We start from the raw sequence: 15,059 nt of genomic DNA on the forward strand, positions 1-15,059 counted from the left end.
TATTATTATTATGACAATGATGGTATTTGCTATGTGCTTACTATGTGCCAGGCACTGTTCTAAGCACTGGGGTAGATACAAGGTAAGTTAGGTTGTCCCATGTGGGGCTCACAGTATTAATCCCCATTTCACAGTTACGGTAACAGGCACAGGGAAGTACAGCAGCTCGCCCACAGTCACACAGCAGACAAGTGGAGGATGCGGGATTAGAACCCATGTCCTCTGATTCCCAAGCCCGTGCTCTTGCCACTAAGCCACGCTGCTCACCTCCATATAGGGCAATCAGCCGGGGCGGTCCCGGCTGACGGAGAGGAGAGGAGGGGGCACGCGCGCGATGCGCCGGGGCTAGCGCCGCCTCCACCATGCTGCCCTCCCGGCTGTCCGCGCTGCTGCTGTCCTCCCGGCTGTCCCAGACTGAGCCCCTTCCTTCCTCTCCCCCTCGTCCCCCTCTCCATCCCCCCCCATCTTACCTCCTTCCCTTCCCCACAGCACCTGTATATATGTATATATGGTTGTACATATTTATTACTCTATTTATTTATTTATTTATTTATTTTACTTGTACATTTCTATCCTATTTATTTTATTTTGTTGGTATGTTTGGTTCTGTTCTCTGTCTCCCCCTTTTAGACTGTGAGCCCACTGTTGGGTAGGGACTGTCTCTATGTGTTGCCAATTTGTACTTCCCAAGCGCTTAGTACAGTGCTCTGCACATAGTAAGCGCTCAATAAATACGACTGATTGATTGATTGATTGCTGGCCGCCCTGCTGAGCCTCGGCCCCGGTGCGGGCCCGGGCCTGGGCTGCCAGCTGCCGTCTGACTGGCGGTCCCTGAGCGAGAGCTGCCGGGCGGAGCTGGCCGAGATCATCGTGTACGCGCGCGTGCTGGCGCTGCACCCGGAGCTGTCCGGCCTCTACAACCAGCTGCCCTGGCCTGCCCGGCCCGCCCACCACGATCCCCGCGGCCTCTTCTACTCGGCCGAGGTCGAGATGCTGTGCGACCAGGCCTGGGCAGCATGCTGGAGGTGCCCGCCGGCTCCCGCCTCAACCTCACCGGCCTGGGATACTTCGCCTGCCACTCGCACACCGTGGTGCAAGACTACTCTTACTTCTTCCTCAGAATGGATGAAAATTATAACCTCCTGCCCCATGGTGTCAATTTCCAGGATGCCTCTTTCCAGACACACAAGAGAACAGAAGGATGTTTTCCAGTCTCTCTCAGTTTTCCAACTGCTCTCAGGAGGAGCAACTCATAACTTTCACCAGTGACTGGGAGATCCAAGAAGACAGTAGGATGCAATGACACCACCAATGGCAAAATTCAACCAGGCATGCATATATAGCTGTTCTTAGTATAGTGCCTGGCCTGGAATGCCCTCCCTTCTCACATCTGCCAAGGTAGCTGTCTTCCTCCCTTCAAAGCCCTACTGAGAGCTCACCTCCTCCAGAAGGCCTTCCCAGACTGTGCCCCCTCTTTCCTCTCCCCCTCGTCCCCCTCCCCATCCCCCCCGCCTTACCTCCTTCCCCCCCACAGCACCTGTATATACGTATATGTTTGTACATATTTATTACCCAATTTATTTATTTATTTTATTTGTACATATTCTATTTATTTTGTTAATATGTTTTGTTGTCTGTGTCCCCCTTCTAGACTGTGAGCCCGCTGTTGGGTAGGGACCGTCTCTATATGTTGCCAACTTGTACTTCCCAAGCGCTTAGTACAGGCTCTGCACACAGTAAGTGCTCAATAAATACGATTGAATATAGGTTGGCTTTGCAAGTGAGTCTTGGGCTCAAGACCTTAAGCTTGTTGTGGGTGGGGAATGCATCTGTTTTCTGTTATACTCTCCCAAGTGCTTAGTTCAGTGCTCTGCACACAGTAAGCGCTCAATAAATATGACTGAATGAATGAACGAACCTGATAAACTTGTAATTACCCCAGCACTTAGAACAGGGCTTGGCTCAAAGTAAACGCTTAACAAATACTAGTATTATTATTATTAGTGTCCCCCACCCACTGGTAAGGTACAGGGACCATTCAGGGCTGGGGGATAGGGGAAGCTCATCTGCGGTCCTGTTACTTCTGCTCTTTTGGCCAGCAGAATCCAGTCTGCAGCTCAGCGCAGGCATTGGGACAGCCACTTCATTAAATCCCATGACAATAAGAATCAATAAGCAGCACAGTGCCGAGTCTAGGGCCGCAGAGGGACAGGCATGGTGATGGTGCACTGAATTGGGGTATTAGTAATAACTGTGGTATTAAGCGCTATGTGCCAGACACTGTAATAAGAGCTGGAATGGATATATAGCAAATCCAGTTGGACACAGTCCCTGTCCCATGTGGGGCTCACAGTCTCAATCTCCACTTTCCAGATGAGGTAACTGAGGCACTGAGAAAACAAGTGACTTGCTGAAGGTCACACAGAAAACAAGTGGCAGAGCAGAGATTAGACCCATGACCTTCTGACCTCCCAGGCCCTTACTCTATCCACTACGCCATGCTGCTTCCCAGTTTTAGATTCAAGAAATCTAAAACTAATTCCTACTGTACCCCGCCTCAGAGGAACACAAGGAAGAAAAAAATCTGCAATGCCTGATCTAGACAGTAATGCAAAAAGCCTGAGGGAATCATTTGGGAATAGGGGCTCTCTGACTTACATAGGGAAGGAAATCACTTTGGAACTACCACACACATTTGTCAAGACCCAATTCTGCCTTGATGATGAAATTTCATCCAATGTATTGCCTCTCAGCAGAACAGAACCGAGTAATGGGGCCAATTACGTACTACTTTCTTGTTTCACCCATTCCATAAAATGTGTGAGTCCTGACTATTAAGATCTGTTTCCAGCCAACCCAGATTTTCCATCAATAGTCTTCCAGAACCTCCATGAAACCCAGGAAGTCAGAAATGCAGGAATAACTAAGGAGATGTAGGAAATGAACAGAGAAGATGGACAATAACTGATCTGAAGCCATGGTGCTGGAACCCAAGTCGGTGTTCTGGATCTGTAGTCCGAAGAGAGGATGAAATTTCTGAAACAAGTGCTCAGCTCCCTGGATCGGTCACATGCTAGCTACGCAAAAATTCAAGACAGATTCAAAAATCACTCTGTGCCTGGCTTTGGCAAAAAATTAGGTCGGATTTTATGGTTGCCAATGACAACCACCAATTTAGGCAGCTAAATCCATTATTCCAAAATGAAAAGGGAACAAGCCTTTTGGGATTAATGGTTTTTCCAGAGTCATTATCTTTGAAACAAAGGGCATACATAGTTTTTTGTCAGAGATGAGGAGCTCTAATTTCAAAAGGAAAAAGGTAAAAAACAGTAGTATTTCTAATTATGTTTTGAATCTCCCTCAACTCTAGTATCAAAATCATCACCTTTAATCAATCAATGGCATTAATTGAGTGCTATGTGCAGAGCACTCTACTAAGTGCTTGGGAGAGCACAACAGACTGAATTAGTAGACATGATCCCTGCCCATAACGAGCATAGAGTCTAAGTGGCATGCAACAGCCAGTCTCTGATGGGAGGTGAAAGAAACTTTAGACAGGAAAGCCATTCAGTGACGGTAGACCAAGATGCATATTTGCAATAGTAACAGGACCTGTAAAACCCCAACCACCAATGAGTCTACAGGAAGTCTTTCCTCTACTATCAGAATATTCAGACATCATTTACCCCTCAGACTTATCGGATTTCTCCAGTAAAATTTATCAACTGTCCACTGTGTGCAAAGTACTAGACACCAAGAGAAAGCACAAGACAATATCCGGGCACAAATCATTTATGTTGTAATGGACAAAACTGAAAGCACCCAAAAATATACACAAAATGGAGACATATATAGCCAGAGCGGCAAAAGCGTATACCCCAAAAGTGATAAAACTCACAAGCAATTCATTATACATAGAAATTTGTGCTAAAAATCATTTAGTGGCTGACCTCAGCCCCACAGCACTTTAGTACATATCTGTTATTTATTTATATTAAGGTCAGTCTCCCCCTCAAGACTGTAAGCTCACTGTGGGCAGGGAATGTGTCTGCTTGTTATATTGTCCTCTCCCAAGCGCGTAGTCTGGTGCTCTGCATGCAGAAAGTGCTCAATAAGTACGACAGTGAATGAATGCCCTGACCGGAGCCATGTGGATTAATATCAGAAAGCTGAATGGAAGAAGCAGCGTGGCTCAGTGGAAAGAGCATGGGCTTTGGAGTCAGAGGTCATGGTTCAAATCCCAGCTCCACCAATTGTCAGCTGTATGACTTGGGGCAAGTCACTTCACTTCTCTGGGCCTCAGTTACCTCATCTATAAAATGGGGATTAAGACTGTGAGCCCCCCGTGGGACAACCTGATCTCCTTGTAACCTCCCCAGGGCTTTGCACATAGTAAGCTCTTAATAAATGCCATCATTATTATTATTATTATTATTATAAAGAACTTTTGAAAAGGGAAATGCTTTGATAAGGACTTGAGATTGCAGCATTTCAGAAGAGAGGAGGGGACATCACCCCTCACATCCAAGCCGTCACCAAAACCTGCCAGTCTCACCTCCGCAACATTGCCAAGATCCGCTCTTTCCTCTCCATCCAATCCACTACCCTGCTCGTTCAAGCTCTCATCCTATCCCGTCTGGACTACTGTATCAGCCTCCCCTCCGATCCCCCATCCTCTTGTCTCTCCCCACTTCAATCCATACTTCACGCCGCTGCCCGGATTGTCTTTGTCCAGAAACACCCTGGGCATGTTACTCCCCTCCTCAAAAATCTCCAGTGGCTACCAATCAACCTGCCAATCAGGCAGAAACTCCTCACCCTCAGCTTCAAGGCTCTCCATCACCTCGTCCCCTCCTACCTCACCTCCCTTCTCTCCTTCTACAGCCCAGCCCGCACCCTCCACTCCTCTGCTGCTAATCTTCTCACCGTGCCTCGTTCTCACCTGTCCCGCCATCGACCCCCGGCCCACGTCATCCCCCTGGCCTGGAATACCCTCCCACCCCACATCCGCCAAGCTAGCTCTCTTCCTCCCTTCAAGGCCCTACTGAGAGCTCAACTCCTCCAGGAGGCCTTCCCAGACTGAGCCCCAACCTTCCTCTCCCCCTCCCCACCCCACCGCCTAACCTCCTTCCCTTCCCCACAGCACCTGTATATATGTAAATATGTTTCTACGTATTTATTACTCTAATTTATTTATTTTACTTGTACATATCTATTCTATTTATTTTATTTTGTTAATATGTTTTGTTTTGTACTCTGTCTCCCCTTTCTAGACTGTGAGCCCACTGTTGGGTAGGGACCGTCTCTATATGTTGCCAACTTGTGCTTCCCAAGCGGTTAGTACAGTGGTCTGCACACAGTAAGCACTCAATAAATACGATTGATTGATTGATTGACTGATTGATTGATTCCAGGAATTCAGGGGATGGATGACAACAGAGTGCAAGCCTGGGACATACCAGGAGAGGAGTGCAATTATTCATTCATTCAATCGTATATATTGAGCGCTTACTGTGTGCAGAGCACTGTACTAAGTGCTTAGGAATTATGATGGGGAACACCAGCTGGAGAGGGCCTAAAGCCTCCATCACGCATTCTCATTTCATTCATTCATTCAATTGTACTTACTGAGTGCTGTGTGCAAAACACTGTACTAAGCGCTTGGGAGAGTATGAGAACCACTGGTGAGACCCAATCCATTAGTCATGTTTACTGAGTGCTTACTGTGTCAGAGTACTGTACTACGTGCTTGGGAGAGTACTACATAACAGGGTTGGTAGACATGTTCCCTGACCACAATGAGCTTAGTCTAGAGGGGACTGTACATTTCCAAGGAAGTAAATGAGAGGATCCAAGTTTCAGCATGTAGATGAATTGGAAGTTTGGGAGGACTACCTCATAGAGTCTAAGAGGGAAGGCAGAAAGTTGGCAACCCCAGCACTGTTATTAGGGAATCGGAGAAGGGGTGTTGGGGAAAGAGAAGCAGCGTGGCTCAGTGGAAACAGCATGGGCTTTGGAGTCAGTGGTCATGGGTTCAAATCCCAGCTCCACCAATTGTCAGCTGTGTGACTTTGGGCATGTCACTTAACTTCTCTGTGCCTCAGTTACCTCATCTGTAAAATGGGGATTAAGACTGTGAGCCCCCCATGGGACAACCTGATCACCTTGTAACCTCCCCAGTGCTTTGCACATAGTAAGCACTTAATAAATGCAATCATTATTACTAAAAAGCTGCAAATGAAAAATGGGCATGACTTACAATTTGGGAGGCAAAGAAGAGTGAAGACTTAACTATTACTCCAAAGTTAGGAGCATAAGGAGACAAGGAAAAAGCAAAGATGTTGATGCTCAGGAGAAGCAGCATGGCCTAGCATAAAAACTATAGACCTGGGATATAGGGGGCCTGCACTGTAATCCTGGCTTTGCCACTTGTCTGTTTTATGACTTCAGGTAAGTCATTCAACTTCTCTGTGCCTCAGTTACCTCAGAAGTAAAATGGGGATTAAGACAGTGAGCTCCATGTGGGACAAAGACGGTGTCCAATCTGATTATCCTGTATCCACCCCAGTGCTTAACAGAGTGCCTGGCACATAGCGAGGACTTAACGAAAATGAGGATGTTAAGAAAGAAGTCAGCTGACACTTTTAAGCAATGGCAGGGCATGCAAAGATTCCATGTAATGCTAAGTGCATTGCAAACAGAGGACACTCAAATACTAATAATGAGGCTGATGATACATTCTAATTCAAGGAATGCAGGACAGAAGCATGTATTCACTCATTCAGCTAACTTATGGAATTGTAATAAAGTGTCCAATACATCATAAGGCACCATTCATGAGTACCAATAATTAAGAAATTCTTCCTAAGACATTCCTGAAGAGATTACCATTCGGCAGCTCATGAAAGCAAACCCTTCAGCGTGGTTACTGGAGCTCATCAAGCCTGTGGGTATCCAATTTGGTTTCTACTGGGGCGGTCTTTGGAAATATGATGATCATTTTCGATCTGGATAGCAACTCGACTCTCCAAACTTCTGGCCAGGTTTCATTTTTTTATAGGCTAGAAATATCCTAGCAAAACCACAACAGGAAAAAGTGTCATAACATCAACTACAGAAGGGAGGCTGCTCCAATTACTGGTAGTCTATTCTGCACTTGCTTAGGCAACTCCTGGAACAACAGAATTGCGTAAAAAAGGAAAAACAAAATACTACAAAAAAAGGAGGCAACGAAAATACAGGCTAAAGGCAAGATCCGCCACTGACTCTCATTCACTCATTCAACCGTATTTATTGAGCACTTACTGTGCACAGAGCACTGTACTAAGTGCTTGGGAAGTACAAGTTAGCAACATATAGAGACGGTCTGGCAGAGATGCAGGCAGAGATCTCCTGACACACCACGTACCACAAGACAATACCATCCATGGAGCTGTCTAGAATTGTGTTAGGAGTCACAGCTGGTACAATTAGCTGGACTTTCATTGTTTAATCAATCATATTTATATTGAGTGCCTAATGTGTGCAGAGCACTGTACTAAGCTCTTGGGACAGTATAACACAACAATAGAGCAGGGACACTCCCTGCCCAACATGAGCTTACAGTTCTGGAAGGGGAAACAACACATTAATATAAATAAATTATGGGAATCTACATAAGTGCTGTGGGGTGTGGAGGGTTGGATGGTAGAAAAAAGGGGGAAAGTCAGGGCAACGCGGAAGGGAGTGGGAAAAGAGGAAATGTAGGCTTTGTTATGGAGGGCCTCTTGGAGGAGATGTAAATGATCCAGTGCATGGCACATAGTAAGCACTTAATACCACAATTATTATTATTATTACTGATACGCTGGTGGTAAAAATGATTGCCCACCCATGCTGAGAAGCAGCATGCCTTTGAGGAAAGAGCACAGGCCTGGGAGTCAGAAGACCTGGGCTCTATTTATGACTTGTCTGCAGTGTAAGCCTGGGCATGTCATCTGACTTCTCTGGGCCTCAGTTTACTCATCTGCAAAATGGGAATTCAATTCCTGTTCCTCCCTCTTACCTCGGCTGTGAGTCCCCTGTGGGACAAGGATTGTGTGTGACCTGGTTACCTTGTCATGATGTGTATATATCTATAATCTATTTATAGATTATCTATAATAGATTTATTTATTTATAGATTATCTATAATATAATAGATATCTATAATCTATTTATAATGACGCTTATGTTTTGATATCTGTCTCCCCTCTTCTAGACTGTGAGCCCATTGTGGGCAGGGATTGTTTCTGTTGCTGCATTGTACTTCCCAAGTGCTTTGTACAGTGTTCTGCACACAGTAAGCGCTCAATAAATACGACTGAATGATTGACTGACTGACAATGAATGAATGAATCTACCCCAGTGCTTTGTACAGTGCTCGGCACAAAAACAGCTCAACAAGAACCACTGGAAAACAGTAATAACCCAAGAACTTCCTAGGTATAATGACCAAAAGCCGATTTGCTTATTTTGAATTTTACAACTGGATATTTTACCATAACGAAATGACATGTGTTGGGAAAGGTTACACTCTTGACTTCAAGGCAGAAAAATGAGAGTACTAGAGAAGCGTAGTTGAAAATAATTCATAACATACTATCTGAATGAAGGTTTTGAAAATAATGTGTTAAATGCCCACTTTGGGTACACATGCATAATTTCTGTAATGTCTCTCTTCCCCTCTAGACTGTAGGCTCGTTGTGGGCAAGGTATGTTTCTGTTATTTTGTACTCTCCCAATCGCTTAGTACAGTGACCTGCACACAATAAGCACTCAATAAATATGAATGATTAATTAATAATCTCAGTCCCTTGGAGAGAAACTAACCAGATCCAAATAAAATAGTTTAAAGCATCAATTCCATGGACAGGTTTTAGGATGTGTAGATGGGGAACTACGCTTTGTAAATTACAAAAAACTAAATTAACTATTGGCAAAATTGCCCCAAAATTCCATTTTGGTACCTATTAATGCTCACACTGACGATTTCCATTCTCTCTCATTTTTTTCCTGCATCAACACCCTCAAGTCTGTTATAAGACTCAGAGAATGGGCCCATTTTGTTCTAACATCAATAAAAGCAAACATTTAAATCATAATTATAACTCTTAAAGACTGTCTCTGGGGCTGGCACCAATTCACCAGGCATCATACACAACTAATAGTTGTATTATTACAGTATTTATTAAGTACTGACTGAGCTAAGCACTGGGGTACAAACAAGGTTATGAAATCGGACACAGTTCCTTTCCCATGTAGGTCTCACAAGGTACCTTTCTCTCCACTTGAGAGATGGAGAAACTGAGACCCAGAGAGGTTAAACAACTTGCCCCAAAAGATCACAAACCATACCCGAGGTATGGCTGGGATTTGAACTCTGGTCTCAAACTCCCAGTGCAATATTCCATCAACTGGGTAACGCTGTCATGCAACATATCTTTCGTCATAAAAAGACAAACAGTCCAATGAGCCTTAACCTTAACCCTAAAACTTAAACTTAATATGGTTTGATGGGGACTGATTTAATTGATGTTTTAACTCCAATGCAACACTGTCAATAAAATAGTCTCAGTTTACAATTTTGCTTAGGTTTTAAACTGACATGTTTTGTGAGGTACAGGCCAACTTGCTAAAATACTTACCAACAGAAGTCAACAGAGCACTTCATCAAACCAGAAATCTGTGAAATCTGGCCAGAATCCAAGAGAATGCTGCATGGTTCCTTTTAAGAACTGTAAAGCTCTGAATAATAATAATAATGGCATTGGTTAAGCACTTACTATGTGCTAAGCACTGTTCTAAGCGCTGGGGGGATACAAGGTGATCAGGTTGTCCCATGTGGGGCTCACAGTCTTAATCCCCATTTTACAGATTAAGTAACTGAGACCCAGAGAAGTTAAGTGACTGGTCCATAGTCACACAGATGACAAGTGGTGGAGCCGGGATTAGAACCCAGGACCTCTGGCTCCCAAGCCCAGGCTCTTTCCACTGAGCCACGCTGACTACTCCTGTTTGCTAATAAATATTAATTGGAGATATTGAAAATGATGCAAGAAAGATTTTAAAGAAAAAACTATGATTTACACTAGAAAACTAAAAAATGGATCATCAAACCCCACTTCCCTGATTTACCCTTCCATCAGCCTAATTAAGGGATTGGAACTTCTTACCTGCATGGAGCCTGCTCTGCAGGGATGGATGACGAAGAAAGAGATGGATGAAGAACTTTGTCAGTCCACCAACACCAGGAGAAAAAAAAATATTTCATCTCCACCTTCACCAAGAAAACTCTGTGATTTAAGTTCTGTATAGGACTGTGAGCCCACTTGGGTAGGGACTGTCTCTATATGTTGCCGACTTGTACTTCCCAAGCGCTTAGTACAGTGCTCTGCACACAGTAAGCGGTCAATAAATATGATTGATTGATTGATTGACCACCACTTACTGTAATGCAGAAAGTCTGCCATTTTACTTCCTGTGAAATGTAGCTTCTCAATCAATTAATGGTATTTATCGAGTGCTTACTACGTGCACAGCGCTGTAGTAAGCACTGAGGAAGGTACAATATAACAGAGATGAACATGAATCCTGGGACAAGGAGTTTAAAGTCTACAGGGGAGACAGACAAAGTAGATTAGGGATAGGGACTAGTAGAATGGTGTCAGGCACGAAGTAAGCACTTAAGTACCATTCTTACTATTAGTTTATAGGAATATTTATATAGCTACTGTGGAACTCTGTAATTCCCTTTCTAAATGTCAATAGGACCTCTGGATGTTTTGAAAACACACAGCTCTCAGTAAATATAGCAGTTTAACAACACATTTCTTGACTACTTAAAAGCAATGTGGCCTAGTGGAAAGAGCACAGGCCTCGGAGTCAGAGGACCTGGGTTCATTCATTCATTCAATTGTATTTATTGAGCACTTACTGTCTACAGAACGCTGTATTAAGCGCTTGGGAAGTACAAGTAGGTAACATATAGAGACGTTGGGGTTCTATATAGGGTTCATATAGGGTTCTAATCACAGCTCTGCCAGTTGCTTGCTCTTTGACTTTGGACAAGTCATTTAACTTCTTTGTGTTTCAGTTAGCTCATCCATAAAATGGGAATTCCAAGCCTTTTCTCCCTCCTGCTTAGATTGTGAGCCCCAACAGGGACAGGGACCATATCTGACCAGATAACTTAAATCAATCCAGAGTTTGGAATGGTGCTTGACACATCAATCAATCAATCAATCAACTGTATTTATTGAGCACTTACTGTGTGCAGAGCACTATACTAAGCGCTTGGGAAGTACAAGTTGGCAACATATAGAGACAGTGCCTACCCAACAGTGGGCTCACAGTCTAAAAACATAGTAAATGTTCAATACAACAACAATAACAACAACAATAAGAATAATAAATTCTGAATCAGTGGTATGCAATATTTAAGAGACCCTGATTCTGAAGGGTTGATTTTGATCAGGTATTAAATGTAATCACAATAATAATAATAATAATGGCATTTATTAAGCACTTATTATGTGCCAAGCCCTGTTCTAAGCGCTGGGGGAATATAAGGTAATCAGGTTGTCCCACATGGGGCTCACAGTCTTAATCCCCATTTTACAGATGCGGTAACTGAGACCCAGAGAAGTTAAGTGACTTGCCCAAAGTCACACAGCTGACAATTGGCGGAGCTGGGATTTGAACCCACAAACTCTGACTCCCAAGCCCAGGCTCTTTCCACTGAGCCACACTGCTTCTCTAACCACATCTAATCACAACCAGCACTGCTTGATATCTCTTCAGATTACAAACAGGAACCCATCTGAAACCAATACATTTTCTATGAAGTGCACATTTATTATACAAGGACATATGCTAAAGGTTAATTTTGATGTACAAAATTCTGCCCATACATACAAATGCTGAAAGTCCTATTTAAGCACCATCACTATAGGGTCACACTTACAATTCAATGAAAACACATTTTTCTAAAGTGCCTAAGGTCCCAGTTCAGTAGAAACGTATATCTCGCTGATTCTCTGTATGAATTCTGGCTGCAGAATGCAAAAATCTAATCCTGATTGCAAAAATCTGTTCAGGGCACTGCCTTAAGTGACTTAAAAAAAAAGGCTCTTGATCTTAATATCCATTTTACAGATAAGGCAACTGAGATACAGAAGTGAAGTTACTTGCCCAAGTTCACACAGCAGACAAGTGGCAGAGTTGGAACTAGAACCCAGGTGCTTCGGACTCCCAAGCCCAGGCTTTATCCACTAGGCCACGCTGCTTTTCAACTAACGTACTACCAAAGCCTAGTTTATCGATTACGGGGCAGTCATTTAACTGATGATGATGCCAGGAAGCATCAATACAGTTGGGCTCTGTATTTAAAGGCCCATCAGGATGGTCTTGCAACGTTTTCAAGTGCATTTTGAAAATGAAACTGCAAGTGAAGAAGATAAAAAGAGATAAAAAGAGCTTTGGTTCAGATTCATTTGCAACCTCCTGCAGCTGTTGTTTAGTGCCAAAATAGACCAAAAAGGTTTCCCAATCAATCCACAGTCAAAGCTCACGCTGACCTCAGTGGCAGCTGCATGGCTTCTGAATTAGTCTTTGCACAGAATATCGTTTGACATTTACCAACTTTTCTGGAACTTCCTTGTGGTTTTCCTGTTGATCCCTTTGCTCAGGACACTGTTGATTCAAGATTAAATCAAAACTCCCGGATTATTATTAAGTGTCCCTTTAATCAGTTTGTGTTTTTGAGCACCTACTGTGTGCTGTGCATTCTCCTAAGCACTTGGGATAGTAATAACAAATAATAATAATGATAATAATGATGGCATTTATTAAGCGCTTACTATGTGCAAACACTGTTCTAAGCACTGGGGAGGTTAACTGGGGAGTTAACTCTAACTCTAACTAAAGCCCGTGCTCTTTCAATCAATCAATCAATCGTATTTATTGAGCGCTTACTGTGTGCAGAGCACTGTACTAAGCGCTTGGGAAGTACAAGTTGGCAACGTATAGAGACGGTCCCTACCCAACAGTGGATTCACAGTCTAGAAGGGGGAGACAGAGAACAAAACAAAACATATTAACAAAATAAAATAAATAGAATAGATATGTACAAGTAAAATAAATAAATAAAGAGTAATAAATACATACAAACATATATACAGGTGTTGTGGGGAAGGGAAAGAGGTAAGGCGGGGGGGTGGAGGGGGGACGAGGGGGAGAGGAAGGAGGGGGCTCAGTCTGGGAAGGCCTCCTGGAGGAGGTGAGCTCTCAGTAGGGCCTTGAAGGGAGGGCTAGCTTGGCAGATGTGCGGAGGGAGGACATTCCAGGCCAGGGGGATGACATGGGCCGGGGGTTGAACGGTGGGACAGGCGAGAACGAGGCACGGTGAGGAGGTTTGCGGAAGAGGAGTGGAGGATGCGGGCTGGGCTGTAGAAGGACAGAAGGGAGGTGAGGTAGGAGGGGGCGAGGTGATGGACAGCCTTGAAGCCGAGGGTGAGGAGTTTCTGCCTGATGAGTAGGTTGATTGGTAGCCACTGGAGATTTTTGAGGAGGGGAGTAGCATGCCCAGGGCGTTTCTGGACAAAGACAATCCGGGCAGCTGCTTGAAGTATGGATTGAAATGGGGAGAGACAAGAGGATGGGAGATCAGACAGGAGGCTGATACAGTAGTCCAGACAGGACAGGATGAGAGCTGAGCCACTGAGCCACTTTCCACTGAGCCACGCTGAGAGTACAACAGAGTTGGTAGACAAGTTCCCTGCCCACAAGGAGCTTACTGGCTAGAGAATGCTTCAAGGACACTTGGGTGTATATGGCTAGGGTTCTTTAGCATTTTGATATTTCACTTAAAAAAAAAGTATTGGTAGCTTATCTGGAAGGAGGATGTTAGTATTTTTCTAAAACACTGCCATATAAGGTAGAACCTGCCCAAGTTAGCAGTCTCTCATTATGGTGAAAAGATTTCAGATCCTTATGATAAGTCTTTTTTCCTTACTTATCCGAACTACTTGGTCCACATTTTATAAGACAAATAAAATGGCAATCCAGAGAGACCATTACAATTCCAGATGATAATCACATAATGGTGTAGAGAGCAGCGGGTGACAAAGGAGACAAGAGATTAAGTAGTTCTCCCAAAATTTGATATAGTTCATTTTAATAGATTCACCAGATTGTGTGCATATTAAGATATATTGGAACTTGTTGAAAAAAGTATTAACAACTCAAAACTTCCAGAAAAAGATGCTTTTATTCTAGTAAACTGTCAATGATAAATGAATGGAAAAATATTCAATCAATTATATTTATTGAGCACTGTCGGCCAGTCAGTCACATTTATTGAGCACTTATCGTGTACAGAGCACTGAACTAAGTGCTTGGGAAAATACAACAATAAACAGACACATTCCCTGCCCACAACAGGCTTATAGTCTAGATGGAGAGACAGGCATTAATTTAAATAAACAGATTACAGATATGTACATAAATGCTGTAAGCCTGGGGTGGAGGGAGGATGAATAAAGGAAACAAGTCAGGGTGCCACAGAAGGGAGTGGAAGAAGAAAGGAGAGTTTAGTCAGGGAAGGCCTCTTGGAGGAGGTGTGCCTTCAATGAGGCTCTGAAGCTGGGGAGAGTCATTGTCTGTCAGATATGAAGAGGGAGGGTGCCCCAGGCCACAGACAGGACATAGGCGAGAGGCTGGCAGCAAGAGAGACGAGATGGAGGTACAGTGAAAAGGTTAATATTACAGGAGCAAAGTGTGGTAGTAAGCAGATAGAGAAGTGGAGGGGGGGGGGGGGGGGGGGCCTGCAGAGCACTGTACCAAGCGCTTCAGAGAATACAACATAATAGATACATTCCTTGCCCACCAGTCTAGAGGGTTCTGATTATTAATTATGCCCTCGGCACAATCGTGATTAGTATCCTCATACCCTTCCCCTCTCTCTGGTTCTCGGGTACGCTGGCTGAAATTCCTTCACCATTCCCTGCTGTACACTTGCAGCCAGTAAAGTCCCAGTAAAG

General features: G+C 43.9%; 1 protein-coding gene and 1 pseudogene across 2 annotated transcripts in view; one reads left to right on the forward strand and one right to left on the reverse strand.

Moving 5' to 3' along the window:
* FNDC3B (fibronectin type III domain containing 3B) overlaps nt 1-15,059 on the reverse strand; it is a 423,729-nt gene that overhangs the window by 291,454 nt on the left and 117,216 nt on the right. The gene's annotated exons all lie outside the window — the stretch shown is intronic.
* Nucleotides 754-1,303, forward strand: LOC119930905 (annotated as a pseudogene).

Source organism: Tachyglossus aculeatus, chromosome 1 (assembly GCF_015852505.1).
Source record: "Tachyglossus aculeatus isolate mTacAcu1 chromosome 1, mTacAcu1.pri, whole genome shotgun sequence".
Taxonomy (NCBI): Eukaryota; Metazoa; Chordata; class Mammalia; order Monotremata; family Tachyglossidae; genus Tachyglossus; species Tachyglossus aculeatus.